At 49.8% G+C, this 15,030-nt stretch overlaps 1 long non-coding RNA gene across 1 annotated transcript; it reads left to right on the forward strand.

The window, feature by feature from the left end:
* The first annotated feature begins 3,263 nt into the window (after window positions 1-3,263).
* Window positions 3,264-6,289, forward strand: LOC142416942 (uncharacterized). The gene is made up of 3 exons (XR_012777850.1): window positions 3,264-3,322; window positions 3,891-3,974; window positions 4,139-6,289. It is a non-coding gene; the product is annotated as an uncharacterized LOC142416942 (long non-coding RNA).
* The last annotated feature ends 8,741 nt before the right edge of the window (window positions 6,290-15,030 follow it).

Below are 15,030 nucleotides of genomic sequence, written 5' to 3' on the forward strand. Positions count from 1 at the left end.
CATCTGGAAGTGGAAATATTTGGTTCCCAGGGTAGTGTAGCATCCCCAGTACCTCTCACCTTACCCTTGGTAGGGCCCTGCCCCGAACATTTAAAAACAGCATATTGCCCAAACTTAATCCATATTCTGGTTTCTGGTGCCACCCAGTGGTCCTACGTACTGCTTCTAACGGTTCTGAAGTAATTGAAGGCTGTTACTGAAGAGCAATGGAGGAGGGGAGGCAGAGAGCTGAGACGGTATGTAGGTAAACCATTGCCGAGTGGGTTCCCAGTAGAAGAAAGAAGAGCACTGGACCATACTGCCTCTGGGGTCATCCCGGCCCAACACAGCATCGCTGAGCGCCCAGTGCTCCCCTCCCCTTCTCTCTGAGCCTCAGCCCTTCCTCACATCACTCTCCTGAATCACCTGTGAAATCCTGCCACCTCCCTCGGCACTAGCTGCTACTTTATCATCTTTTCCCACTTACCTGCTATCTCTAGCAATTTGTCACTAGTTTCTCCCACCCTCTCCAGCTAGCTTAACATCAGGCCAGGGCCTTCTCGTTTGCCGGCAGTCCCCCCCTTTGAGGTGCTACCAGAAGAAGCTGCCTTACTGGGGAAACCTCCACTCATGCAGTTGCAAATAGGTGCAGTTTGACCTCCCGCCACTGAGACCCCAGTGAGGGCAACACAGGGAACACCCAGGGAGGCATGTTAGGTAAATAACACCCCCATAAGCAGGCAGACAAGTCCAGCTCTTTGGCCTTGTTAGCCACATGATGCTTCCCAGGTGTTGGTAGCAAGGTGGAGTACATTAGTTGTCTCTCGGGCTCCTGGTGCTCGAGTGAACCCAGTTCTTGCCTGAGCCTCAGGTCTTTGGAGACCACCCTGCAGATCTAGGTGATCCACCTCAATGGTCCACTTCATTGTAGGTCACAGTATGCAAGGCAAAGCCAAGTCTGCTTCCTGAGAGTCAGATTCAGTTCAGCACCACAGAGTTAGGCAGTGTCACACACTCAAGCCTGGAGGCAAGCAATGCTCCATTTTGCCAACTGAGAGTAGTACAACCCTCCCAACACACCCATTCATTTACAGTGCACCATTACCTGGCTTTGCCAGGGCTATATACTGAAATTCAGGGGGCCGTGGTGACTCTCTCTCCCATAAATTTCCTAGTTCAACCCAAACACCTTCCCCTTCTTTTAAGGAACTGCCAAAAAGAAACCAGGATCCAAGGTGAGTGTGTACATACCAGGGAACAGCGAGGGCTGGCCGCTCCCTGAGTGATGGGGGAGCTGGCCAGGGCAGGGGCCTTGCCAGCCAGCGCACTATCCCATCATACCCAAACAAGTTGAGCAGAACAGACCTAAAGATGGTAGCCAGGTTCTGTTGAGAGTCCAGATCATCAGGCAAGTTCATGGTGATAAGACAGGTCCAAGTCAATCTGCAGGTTGGGTCAGGTCTGGTGAGGATAACCAGGATCAGGTGCAGCCCAGTGATTGCTGGGGGCAAATCTGTGGGGATGAGGCAGGTACAAGATCAAGCTGGAAAGTCATTTTGTGGGTCAGGATCAGTTTGGGCCAGGCATAGCTGAGACAAAGCTAGAGAACAGTTCTCTCATAAAATAGCTCAGGCAGGGACTAGAGGCCTAGGTCTGAGCTTAAATGGGACTCCTGGGCCCATGGGTAGGATGTGTGTGTGGAAGCCTCAGGTGAGGCTGGTCAGGGCCATTAAGGCCTATTAGTGCACTGAGGGCCCTGACAGTACCTCCCAAAAATCTGTGTATGGGATTACCCAATGCACTGTGCATGGGTCTGATATCCACTCCCTGCTCCTCACACCCAGAACTGGCAGGTTCCCCTCTTGCACCTCCCTCCTGGGGAGCTCAGGCGCCCTTCAACAACTCTTGGAGCACTTCGGGTAGACAGTACCTGCTGTACCTCACCTACGAGGACAGTGATTTTCTTTCAGATCCCTCTTAAGATGTGAGAAGTGCGCAGTAAGCGATCACTGGGCACCAGCCAACCCCTAAACATGTTGGCTAAGATGGTCCTGTGATGGACCTGAGTGCACCGGCAGAGGCCTGAGTAGTCCTGACCTGCCTCACCTGGGACCCCCACATCCCTGCCCAGGAGCCCCATTCCAGCTCAGCCCTGGGCCCTCCCTCCCTGCCTGAGCTATGGGGTGGGGGGTGCCTGTCTCCAGCTGTGTCTCTCACCTTGGCTTCTGGCTGGACCCTGGCTGTTAAGTAGCTCATCTCTTGGACAGATCCCTTCAATGTATGTCATAGCCCACCAACCTTATCTTAATTGAGCAATTAATTTTTCTTTTTTAGTTTCGTTTATAGACACTTTTTCATATAAAAGCATTTAAAGAGTAACATGCCTGGTGCTGTCTGCCTCTTCTTGCACAGGCCCAAGCATAACTCCAGCTCTTCATGATGCCTTTGTGCTTGCCTGGGCTACCAAGAACAGGAGGGAAAGGAAGAGGGGTAAGTGTGGACCTGTGCAGGTACTATATGCAGAAACAGTCAGTACCACTGCTTAAATTTTTAGATATTATGTAAACGAGATTGGCTGTTGAACAGAGGTGGAAAGAGGGAAATTTCCTGCCACAAGACTGTACAATCATTGCAATAGTCCTCCAGCCCAGGAAGCTGTTTTTAGGCTCTCTGATGTGGCTGGTCCCTATGCTGTGCTTGCTGTTGTCAACATGGATTATTTCATCTGTGCATGTGCTGCAGCATAGCAGTCCAGGACCCTGCAAAAGGTAGCAGCATTTGCCCTAACTAGGCTAACACCACCTCCTCCCCATGTGTTTTTGGCTGACCTGTGTCTTTTTTTCTGCAATCCTCACAGAAGAGAGTGTTACTTCCTATTTTTCTCAGAGAAAACACCAATAAAAAGAACTCCTGCTGGAAATGACTTACAGAACCATATGCTGTTGTGTTGATGATCCAATGTAGTAATAACTGTGTTGTGGGCATCAGTGGCTGTAAAGGCAGTCAGGGTTGGGGTTCCTCGATGCTTTTGCAGTCATTTGGTTGCGTGTCAGCATGGGTGCCCTGTGCCCTGGCACAGTGTGGCTCTGGGCTAAGGCACCAAGGGGGATGGGGCTGCTGAGGCAGCTCTCACAGGAGCCCTGCATGGGCCAGCTGACTTAACACCAGGAGAACATGGCTGGTTGTTTATTTCTGAACAAGCAGGGTGTAACTGCAAATTTTCTCATGTCAGCCTAAATCCTTCAGAAAGCTTTGGCTGAATGTTCTTTCTTCCAAAATTTACAGCTTACACGAGTCAATCTAGGAGATCAGTAGCAATGAAGCAGCTACTCTACCCATCCAGGTCTGTAGTTCAAAATACGAAGACAGTCTTGAAGTGATATTGTATTTTAATTCAATTAATTAATTTTCAAGCTTTGTAGAAAAATGAATTTTTCACTACGAAGTTATAAAACTGTCTTAAGCCAACTTAACCCTCATCCATCACTTGTGCAATGTGCACATTTAGTGCAGTTAAATGCTTGGAGTGTTTGCATTCAGAGGAAAGTTGTATTTGGAAAATAACAGCTAGAATTCAGTCTGTCTCTGTCAACCTCTCTTCTGCCTAATCCAAGTCAGATTTTCCCAAATACTGTTGGGTTTTGTTAGTCAGAGATGTTAGAGTGTCTTCTCTGCATATTTGCATTCATCCCTCTCCAAGGAGAGGGTGTCTGCCACAGATACCAGCTTTGACAAAGCCGACTCCCCATCGAAGCATCTAATTGAGCTAGAAGGCTGCTGTGAGTGGTCTGATTCTGCAAAATCTAACATTTCTCCCTCTGATAACTTTTGTGACGGCACAGAAAGAAGCATGCAGCGTATGCAGCTGCAGTGCAAGATAAAGGGAGCCTATTCCATTATTTTTCCCACAGGAAACTCATTTGAATTGTTGAGGGCTGTCCTGGATGATGGACAGCTTGTTTTCACCAAACACCAGAAGGGACAGCAGGGATCAGGTAACAGCCTGGGAAGAGCCGGGGGCTGACCCGTAGCAGGCACCTCTGTCTTCTATTACAGTAGTCAGGGGAACAGTGGGGTACAAACGTAACTATGCCGTACACATGCCTCACTGGGTGCATTCAAATCTACTGGGCCAGTGTGATTTCCCGTGCCTTTCCAGTTGTATGCAGAGAGCAAAGCTGTCTGGATCCAGAGGGCAGAGCTGTCCCAGCAGCAGCAGCTGGAGCCTGCTCTCCTGCAGGAACAGCCTGCAGCTCTGCCTTGCCTGGATGGGGCTCTCCTGTTGGCTGCACTTTTCAAGCATCTTCCCAGGCTACAGAAGTCATGATTGCCCATCTTCAGTCACAGATGGGAAATGAAGAAGGGTGCTACACTGTGAGGCCAGAGATAGATGGAGAATGGCAAGCCCAAGAATGGCATAAGGTAAATTGTGCAAGAGGACCTGATGTAAGGGCATGTATTTCCAAAGCAGTGGACTGCTCGAGTCCAGTAAGCTCACTGCATGGTGTGCCAGCATCAAAAGGAGCTTGGCTTGGCTCAAGCCGGCTGCTCAAAGAACTCCTGCAAAAGGCTGCTCCTTCCCTGTAAGACAGAGCACCGTAACGCAATGGTCTGAGGGCAGGGTTGCAAAGTTGCTCTCCACAAACCTTGTTTCTTTTTATCAAAGCCAATGATTCACTTGTGTCTTTCTGGGGCTTTCATGAAAGCGGAAGAGTTGGAAGGAGCACTCGTCTTACTTCACTGGCATGTTGAAAAGCACTTTCCACATCATCACTGCACATCCATTGTATTGACCATTTACTGAGAAGTGGAAGTGGGGCAGCACTGATGACCCTGCAAAAAAGGGCAACACTGAGGTTGGCTGCTCTGTTTTCTCAAGGCAGAAAGCTGCCTTGTGTAGGCTAGATGGTTTATGGTCGAGGGGCACAGACCAGGAGTGAAAGGACCATATACCTGCTCAGCAGCTCCACTGAACGTGAGAGACTCTTCTGCTCATTTTCAGCACACACCCCTGTTTCTGTCCTAGCTGGACGCTGCACTGGGCACAGCACCTGGGAGTGTTGGCTCTTTGTGTGCAAATAGGGGTGGCTCCCTATCTTCCAGCCTAGAAAATAGATGGCATCAAATTCCTTTTTCTTTTATAAAATCATGCCTTTTGTTCAGTAAATGTTTACTTGTTTAGTATTTACTTTCTCTGTGTTCACTTCCTAGTAAGTATTAAGGGAAACTAAAGCAATGAATGCTAAGCATGCCTGAAAGTATAGCTATGTATTAGAGGTGTGCAGTGGAAGTAATGGGAAATGTGAGAATGTAACTGATGGACAGCATTTTTTCACATTTTTTTTTCCCAAAAAAGCTCTAAGTGGGACAACAACACTAGGGTTACAATAAAGGGTAGAAGAAAATCTGCAAAAGACAGCTGGGGTATTGTCTCAATGCAGAAGAGCAGGCTAAGGAAGTAGCCAAAATATCTAGATTAAAGCTATACATATATATGTATATGTACATCAATGAATGGTTATGATTTTAGGTATGTTATCTATGACATATATTAATGATATGTTACTTAGATACATTATATATATGATATATAGTGAACTGATGTAATATGGATATAGAATCAACTGAATGCATGATCCTGGAGACTGAGTAGTTCGGGCTGGAGCTTTGGACTGGAAATATGCTCAATGTGTGTAAAATAATTAGTGAATTAAAACATGAATGATAGAAGACAGCCTATAAGAAAATGCATGGTGCAGTGTAATAAGGAACTGATGAAATGCTTATAAAAGAGCCCTAGCTTATATTTGACCTCCTGAAGCTCAGTCACAGCACACCCCTTGCTTGTCTACAGGACACCTGCATGACAAATCTAGTGTCTAATCAAGCTGGCCAGAAGCAGTCCTGTTCCTCACAGGGTTCAGAGCTGACTCTGAAGCAGACGGCTATGGGCAGTGGTTGCTTTCTGGGCATGCCGGGTGGGATGATGCTCCCAGGATTTCTGCCCAGCTGGGTGCCAGGAGGGGGCAGGGGGACAAGCAGACTCTGGGAGGAGCAGCTGGACACAGGTGTGATGATAAACTTCTCCGTGAGGCCCAAGGTCAAGGCCCAAGGCCCCCATCTCTGTCTGTTCACTATCCAAATGCACGGAGGTTCACGGCAAGAGAAAATTTGAAAGGTTTTCAAGAAGCCAAGCTGAAGCCTTTGCATTGCTGTTTACTACAGAACAGCTTCAGGCTATTCCTGGCTAAGATTTTTCTTTATGGGGAATGAGTCAGCCAGAAAATCTGTTTCAAACTGAACTAAGTAGAAGAAATCTTAAGACAAATTGCTCATAAGAAGAAATTGCTAGCACTAGATCATACTCGCTCCTGTGTTGTAGACTAAACAAGAAATAAGTCGTCTACCTGCTTATGTAACCATAAAACAAAACGCCCTTGATATGCGAGGAATGGGACATGGCAAATGCGATTCCGCTTTTTAAAAGGGATTTGGGGAACTACAGACCATTGAGTTCAGTGTCTCTATCAGGCAAATGTATGGAAGCTATACCAAAGAATGTAATTGATAGAAATACGGAAAAAATATGGTAAAATAGTGATGAGTCATGATGATTTTATAGAGGGGAAAGCGCTTTACTGGCAAAGCAGAGAGGCTGGAGGTCTCTCACAAGTGAGGGCAGGGGTCCATCTGGGTCCCAGGAGACAGAGCAGAGCACCTGGCTGGGGAGCAGCGAGGCCAGGGCTGAGCCCCGTCCCCTCTCCCTGGCTGGGCTGCTGCTCCCTGGCTGGGCTGCTGCTCCCTGGCAGCTCTGCTCACCGCCTGCTTCGCAAGGGGGCTGGGTGGTAGCACCCTGGGGTGCCTTGGCTGTGCTGCTGGGGAGAAGCATGAGGGGGCTGAGACGGGGTGCAACGGGCCATGCCCCCTGCCTGCAGCTCTCAGTACCGAGCCACTGGATGGGGAGAAACCAGTGACTCTAGACCAAACCATCTCAGATGAGATTTGAAAATGAGCCATGAAGATTGAAAGGAGCTTTTCTGAGATAGGGTTGAAAACTGCGTTTTTACTTCCCCATTCTCAGTTGAGTTTAAGTAATATCTCATCCCAGTTACTGCTGCATACAATGGAAACCACAATAGGGCTTCTCAGAGAATGTAACTAGTAAACCACAGTTAATAGCCCAGTTAGTGGACGAATGGCATTCTCTAGCATGCAAAAAGGCCTTAAACTTAAAACAAGCCTTTTATTTTTGTTCTTTGAATGCTAATGGCCTTTCTCTGATGTTGTCCTTTCTTTGAGAGCTGTGGTTCCAAAACGTGGATGAAGACTGTTTGCTGAGTGCTGCTGTCTTCTACCTGGTCAGCCAGGCTTGTGTTTTGAAAGCACACCATAAAATCCTCACTGGCCAAAGGATAAGAGAGCACAGCTAGCACGAGCTGGTACTACAAAATGGTGATTACAAGCAGTTTTAAGCTCAACTTACAGCTGTGGACAAAGGGAACCCCCACCTGATACCGACCCCAGTTTTTTGTTTCTAATCCCCTGGCCCAGCCCTCCTCTCTCCCAGCACATGTGGTCTTTTTCTGGAATCCCTTTGGGGTTATTGTCCCTGCACACATGCTCCTGGGAATCTGGCGTTTAGTTCTAGCTTTCCATTTCTGTGGGCAGTGTGCCTGTGTTTTGCACAGCACAAACACCAAAGGCTGCCCCAGTAACAGCAGCTGGTCACCCAGCTGGCTTGGAGCCACGCGTGGGAGCCTCCTGACCAGACACAGGCTTGGTCTCTCCTTTGCATGGCTGGGGTTCGGTGGGTGCCTCTTGGTCAGCCCACAGGCCTGGCCCTGAGCCCCGGCCATGTACGGATTGTTTGCATCCCACGGGGTCGGGACTGCCCAGCAGACCTGCAAACCACAGTCCCTGAGCTTGCCTTTTCTTCTGTTTCATTTTCTTTCTGTTTGCCTTTAAACTTTAATTATTAAGGTCACCGCTTACTAAACAATCTTTTCATGCATACACTTTTATATATATTTACATTCTGCAAATAAAAAAATATATAAAAGCGCATCTGTATCTGTGTAATATATTTATACATATTTGTACAGCTTTGCATATGTAGAGATAGGTTTGTATATATAAGTATCTCTACATATAGCAGGTCATGTAACTGCCACGATGGAGCCCGCCACCCTGTAGCCTGGATGGCCATTGTCCTCTACCACCCACCTCGGGCTCGTGTTTGCTGCCCAGGTGCTTGGTACAGCCCCCAGAAGAAAGGTGCTCCAGCTCTGTGAGGAATCGATTAAAATACCCTTTACTGGAGGGAACACGAGAAGGAAAAAGAGGATAGCAGAGACAGCCTTATGCCCCTGCCATTGTGGTCTTTAGGGTCTTATGGGGTTTTCCTCGAAGTAAACAACTCCATTCATCATTTCTGCAGCTGAGCAAAAGGCTGTTTAATGAAAACACACCGCTTCAAGATGAAGACAAGGACAGGCCAGTGGCATCATCGCCAGGTGCTGAGTGGGAGCTGCCTATGGCCTTCTCCGGTGCAATTAGCTGGTGAAGCCCATCCTGCGGCCAGGGGGTGCGTGCAGCCCGGTGCTGGTCTGCTCCTGTGCAGGTCAGCCATTACATGGATCACTGACTCCTTGATGTACAATGGTCTTCTGGTTAGGACCACTACACTCCACCCCTTGATCCACATTTGGCTGACCTTTCCTAAGGATACTGTAATTTGCAGTTTACATCAGTAAGCTTTTTGGCTACTAGAAAGTCCTTATATACACAGTCATTACTACAATTAGCAATACAAGAGTAGCAACAAGTGAAAAAATTGTTGGGTGTGAGAACAGGTGTACACCAGCAGCGGCGTTGGAGCTAAACCCACAAAAGCTGTCCCACCATCAGGCAGCAACAGCACCAGCTACTCACCTTGTGGTGTGGATGAAGTGTTGATTCTGATGTAACACCTGTACTTTTAAACATCACGTTGTAGACATCTATATCAACAACAGAACATTGCTGTTCTACAACATCACATTGCTGTTCAGTTTCTATCGATGACTGTATGTTATCTTCTAAAGTTCTTGTGGACCACAGAGTGCTGTTAAGGAAACCACCTAGCTCAAGGAGGGCCCATGGTAGGGGCCCCACGGAAGGACTGCATAGCATACGCTGGGCCACGTGTGGTATGCACAATTACCAACTGCTCTCACACCAACATTATCATGACACTAGTGAACTGGAGGTGTACTACAAAACCCAGTGTGGTCTATAGGAACAACACAAAGTCAGCCATCCCAGCTGGTGAGAATTGTGACCTTATCTTACAAAGCCGTTGAGGTACATACATGTGGTGGAAGGGTTAAGAGCTCAGCCTAGACTGCCAGATAACAATTGTGAGAAGGGACACGAGCAGGGTGCCCTAAGGAGAAGATGGACCCGAAGTTCTACGGATGTAGGGTTATTAAAGTCAGCTAATCCAATACAGAGAGAAATGAAGGGAGACAAACCTCCCTCCTTAAAACAATATCCATTATCTCAGGAAGCAAGGGAAGGTATAGACCAATAATTGAAGATTTTCTGCAAAAAGGGATTTTAATTCCTTGTGAGTATCCCTGTAATACTCCTATCTTGCCGGTTCAAAAACCTAAACTAGGCCTGGATGGAAAACCAGGTTATAGATTTGTCCAAGACTTACGAGCAATGAATAAATGGGTAACTGTACCGCATTCAGTAGTTCCTGATCCTTCAACAATTATAACCATGATGCTGGCTAATGCAAAGTGGTTTACAGCAATTGATTTGTGTGCAGCTTTAGTCGTATTCTGGTGCATCTGGAATCTCAGTATATTTTTGCCTGGGAAGGGAAATAGTTAACATGGACTAGATTCCAATGTACCTGGTGGCTGTGTTATAAAATGTGTGGTCCACACAAAAGAGATTTAGAGCTATCATTACAGAGGTTCAGCTGTGCCTAATATACAGTTGTGCTTGATTATCATCCTACATCAAAGGGTTTTTTCTATGCACAGTCCAATCACTGATTACCTCCTTTCCTGCTTGGTGCAGCCTGAGCTTATTGCCCTGCACCCTTGTGAGCCGTCGAGCTCTGCTCCTAGTCACGTGCCCCACAACTTGGTGATGGTGCAAACTCCACCAAGCAGTCCTCTGTGGTCCAGCAGCCAAGGAGGAGCTTTGGAGTGGCAAGAGCGCAGGGGCATCCAGCACTTTGTAGTTGCTGATACACAGCAAACAGCAAGCAAAAGCTGTATCTGAAACCTGGGTGATGCTCCACACAGCAGTTCTGCATTAGATAAAACAAAGAAATTATTTTACATACCGCATACGTTGAAGGACATGGTGAGGGGCGTCTGCTTATTCTTCCAAGATGAAGTATGTCGCTCCTGGCCTACGTGCCACAATTTCTGCAGGGATGGGTTTTCCCCGCCAAGGGCCAGGAGACTGGGGATGGGCAGGTGGTTGGGAGAGGACACAGCCAGGACAGTTAACCCAAACTGACCAAAGGGATATTCCCTACTATATGACATCATGCTCAGCAATAAAAGCTGAAAGAAAGGAGTGGGGGGAGCCCAACAGTTGTCTGTATTGGAGGCTGAAGTGAACTTAACAGCAGACAAGTGGCACAAACAACCTATGGTGACAGGTTTGGTGGCCTTCTATGACGGCATTACAGCGTTGGTGGATAAGGGAAGAGCAACTGATGTCATCTACCTGGACTTGTGCAAAGCATGTGACACTGTCCTGCACGACATCCTTGCCTCTAAATTGGAGAAACATGGATTTGACGGATGGACCACTCGGTGGATAAGGAATTGGCAGGAAGGTCGCAGTCAAAGAGTTGCAGTCAACGGCTCGATGTCCAAGTGGAGACCAGTGATGAGTGGCGTTCCTCAGGGGTCAGTATTGGGACCGGCACTGTTTAACATCTTGTCAGCGACATGGACAGTGGGATTGAGTGCACCCTCAGCAAGTTTGCCGGCAACACCAAGCCGAGTGGTGTGGTCGACACGCTGGAGGGAAGGGATGCCATCCAGAGGGACCTTGACAGGCTGGAGAGGTGGGCCCGTGCGAACCTCATGAAGTTCAACAAGGCCAAGTGCAAGGTCCTGCACATGCGTCGGGGCAATCCCAAGCACAAATACAGGCTGGGCGGAGAAAGGATTGAGAGCAGCCCTGCGGAGAAGGACTTGGGGGTGTTGGTTGATGAGAAGCTCAACATGACCCTGCAATGTGCGCTTGCAGCCCAGAAAGCCAACCGTATCATGGGCTACATCAAAAGCAGCGTGACCAGCAGCTGAGGGAGGTGATTCTGCCCCTCTGCTCCGCTCTGGTGAGACCCTACCTGGAGTACTGCATCCAGGTCTGGGGCCCCCAACATAAGAAGGACATGGGCCTATTGGAGCAAGTCCAGAGGAGGGCCACGAAGATGATCAGGGGGCTGGAGGACCTCTCCTACAAGGACAGGCTGAGAGAGCTGGGGTTGTTCAGCCTGGAGAAGAGAAGGCTCTGGGGAGACCTTCCAGTACCTGAAGGGTCCTACAAGAAAGCTGGAGAGGGACTTTTTACAAAGGCAGGTAGCGATAGGACAAAGGGTAATGGCTTTAAACTGAAAGAGGGGAGATTTAGATTAGATATAAGGAAGAAATTCTTCACTCTGAGGGTGGTGAGGCACTGGAACAGGTTGCCCAGAGAAGCTGTGGATGTCCCATCCCTGGAAGTGTTCAAGGCCAGGCTGGATGGGGCTTTGAGCAACCTGCTCTAGTGGAAGGTGTCCCTGCCCATGGCAGGGGGCTTGGAACTAGAGGATCTTTAAGGTCCTTTCCAACCCAAACTGTTCTATGATTCTGTGATTCTATGGTGACTGGCCCAGAGGCCCCATGTATCCTTGGCATAGACTCCCTCAGGGGAGGGTACTTCAAGGACCCAAAAGGGTACTGGTGGGCCTTTGGTGTAGCTGCCATGGATACAGAGAATATTAAACAGCTGTCTACCTTGCCTGGCCTCTTGAAAGATGCCTCCATTGTGGGGTTGCTGCAGGTTGAAGAACAGCAGGTGGCAGTTGCTACCATGATGGTGGACTGGTGGCAATACTGCACCAACCGAGACTCCCTGGTTCCCATCCATGAGCTGATTCATCAGTTGGAGAGCCAGCCTTTAATAGTCCCATATAGCCAGTGTGAAATTCTGACAGAGGGTGGAGGCTAGCAGTGGACTACCGTGACCTGAACGAAGTCACATCACCACCGAGTGTTGCCAGACGTGCAACGTCTGGTAACCAGACACGTCTGGTACACGTCTGGTAACCAGACGTGGTTACCAGACCTTACACGTCTGGTAACCAGACGTGCTAGAGCTCCCGTACGAGCTGGAGTCCAAGGCAGCCAAGTGGTATGCTACAAATGATATTACCAATGCGTTTTTCTCAGTGCCTGTAGCAGCGGAGCGTACACCACGGTTTGCTTTCATGTGGAGAGGTGTCCAAGACACCTGGAATCGACTGTGTCAGGGGCGGAAGCACAGTCCTACCATTTGTCATGGACTGATCCAGACGGCACTGGAACAGGGTGATGCCCCTGAACGTCTGCAGTACATCGATTACATCATCGTTATGGATGCAGAAGAAGGGCTGAGACCACCTCTCCTCCAGATCTTGGTGGAGGGACTTCTGGTCCGAAACCACAGGAATCCAACAGTGAATGCACCGACCAGGAGTAGAGGGTCCCTGACTCTGGCTGGGCGGATGAAAGGGACAACTGGATTTACTGCACCGTGTGGAATCAATGGCCCGGCACATCGGACCCATGGACTACAGGGCTATGGGGGACACAGGTGCAGAGCGTACCCTAATGCCATCAGGGTATAAGGGGACATGCATGGTTATGGCTTTCATCTTCCCAAGGACTCATTATGTGTGCTGGTCCCTTCTTTCCAGGAAGTGGCTGGATGTCTGCTGGTTGATGGGAAGTAGTGAAAAAATCCCTTCTTTGCTTTGCTTGCACATGCAGCTTTTGCTTCACCTATTAAACTGTCTTCATCTCAATCCATGAGTCTTCTCTCTTCCCTTCTATTTTCTCCCCATCCAAGGTCATCCCACCACAGCCTGTGACTCCCCAGCCCTAGGGATGCTGAAGGAGGCATTCGCCAAATCGGCAGCACCAAGCCGGGTGCTGGCCTGGCAGGGTGACACTACCAGAGCAGCCACAGCCCCGGGTGGTGCTCACACCCGCTGGCCGATGGTCCCACTCCAGGATCCAGACGGGGCTGTAAGGAGTCGAGTGTGCTGCTCTGAGGCTACAGGCTTTGCAGGGTGTGAACCTCCATGCTACGAGCACCCAGGCCCAGATTGATCAGATCCCAAAGGGACATTTTCCCCCAGTGGTACGAAAAGTCTGTGCCACTAAGAAAACATCACCTGCGATATATTCAGGAATCTGGTAATCCACGCTTGAGCAGTAAACGGTGAAGTTTCCTGGTTGCAAAGGTTAGAAAAGTTTCTTGAGATGGATCCCTCTCCTCCCCTGGCTCCCCAGTGTGTAAATATTAATCATTTGATTCTTGGGGTAACAACATGGATTTCTGTGAATTAGGGTTACCTTGGCCCTGGCATCTACAAGATCCGTACCCAGCGCTCATTCTGCCAGCGCCAGGGGTTACAGGCAGAGCAGAGAGGTGATGGCCCCAGCCCCGGGGCTGCCCGTCCCCTATTCTTGCTTCCAGCAAAGAGGGGGACAGGCATGCACACGTGTCAGAGGAGGCAGGGCCTGTGCCCCAAGCACCCCTCCTTTGCCCCTTCCCCTTTGCTTGTTTATATAGGCCCCACAGGTAAGGCATTGGTTTGCCATCCACCCGCTGCCTGTGCATCGCTGCCTGCACTCATGCCAGGAATGTCTCCTCCCGAGTCACCGTCCTCTGCTGCTTTTGCACCTGTAATACCCTACAGCTCCTTCCCTTCCCCGCAGCCGGGCAGCCACCATGCTACCACAGTGATAAGAAGGGGGTGGGGGACGTCTTCTCCAGCGCGGGGGCTAGCAGTGCCCTCAAAGCAAATGCGGCAGCCGCTAATACCTCTTTTTTCATGCCGAGGGGGAAAGGTTCCCCGAGGGGGCTTACCGAGCTGTGTGGATATCTGCCTTGCTGTGCAGCGAGTTCCCCTACGTCCTGGCAAGCCTCGCCTATATTTTTCCAAAGCACTACTTCGTTGCCGCAATCCCAGGGTGAGGGACAGGGTCCCTGCAGCTGCTGGGCAAGCGGCAGGTTTGGTGAGGTGGCTCCTGAGCATGTTAAGTGTTGAGGGTTTGAATGGATGCTGCCTGCCCCAAGGTCCCAGGCGTGCAGCAGCCGCAGTGCCAGCCTTTCTCCCAGTGTCTCTGCCAAATTTTGCAACTTAGTTTGTCTGAAAATGGGGGTGTGCTGGGCTGCCCTCCGGGACTCCTCTGCTTTGTTAATCACTGATGGCTGGGCAGCGATGCTGCTACCATACTAATCCTCCAAGCCCTCTGCCCACTCCTCAGCACCCAAATCCCAGAGGCACTCATCTCACTGCTCACTCCTGTGGTGAGTGGCTTGGGCCTCAGCAGCTCCGCTTGCAGAGGCTCTGTGCACCCCGCCAGCCCTGCTGCCTGCTGCCGCGGGGCCCCCTGCTCCACTGCGCCTACGCTTGCCTTCACACAAGATGGAAACTCTCCCACATCCGCTGCAAGCAGGCCCGTAACCACCGCACACAACGCGACTGCGGCTGAGCCTTTTCTTTCCCTGTCCCTTCTCTTTAGAGACTAGGGAATATTTCGGTAGGGGTAGGACACATGGATAACTCCTTCTGCCAGCTTCCCAGGGAGCTCAGCCGGGCCAAAATCTGTGTGACAGCTGCCCACGGCTGCACGTGGGGCCAGCTGGGCACACCAGCGCTCTTTTCCCCACTGCCCTTTCTCCAGAAAGGCATTCCTGGCTAGGATCCTGCCATCAACACCAAATATAAAGCACAGGGGCTGCTGCTCATTAGGGATCCCAGCAAGAAAGGCACTTGGACTC

Source organism: Mycteria americana, chromosome 14 (genome assembly GCF_035582795.1).
Source record: "Mycteria americana isolate JAX WOST 10 ecotype Jacksonville Zoo and Gardens chromosome 14, USCA_MyAme_1.0, whole genome shotgun sequence".
NCBI classification, from domain to species: Eukaryota; Metazoa; Chordata; class Aves; order Ciconiiformes; family Ciconiidae; genus Mycteria; species Mycteria americana.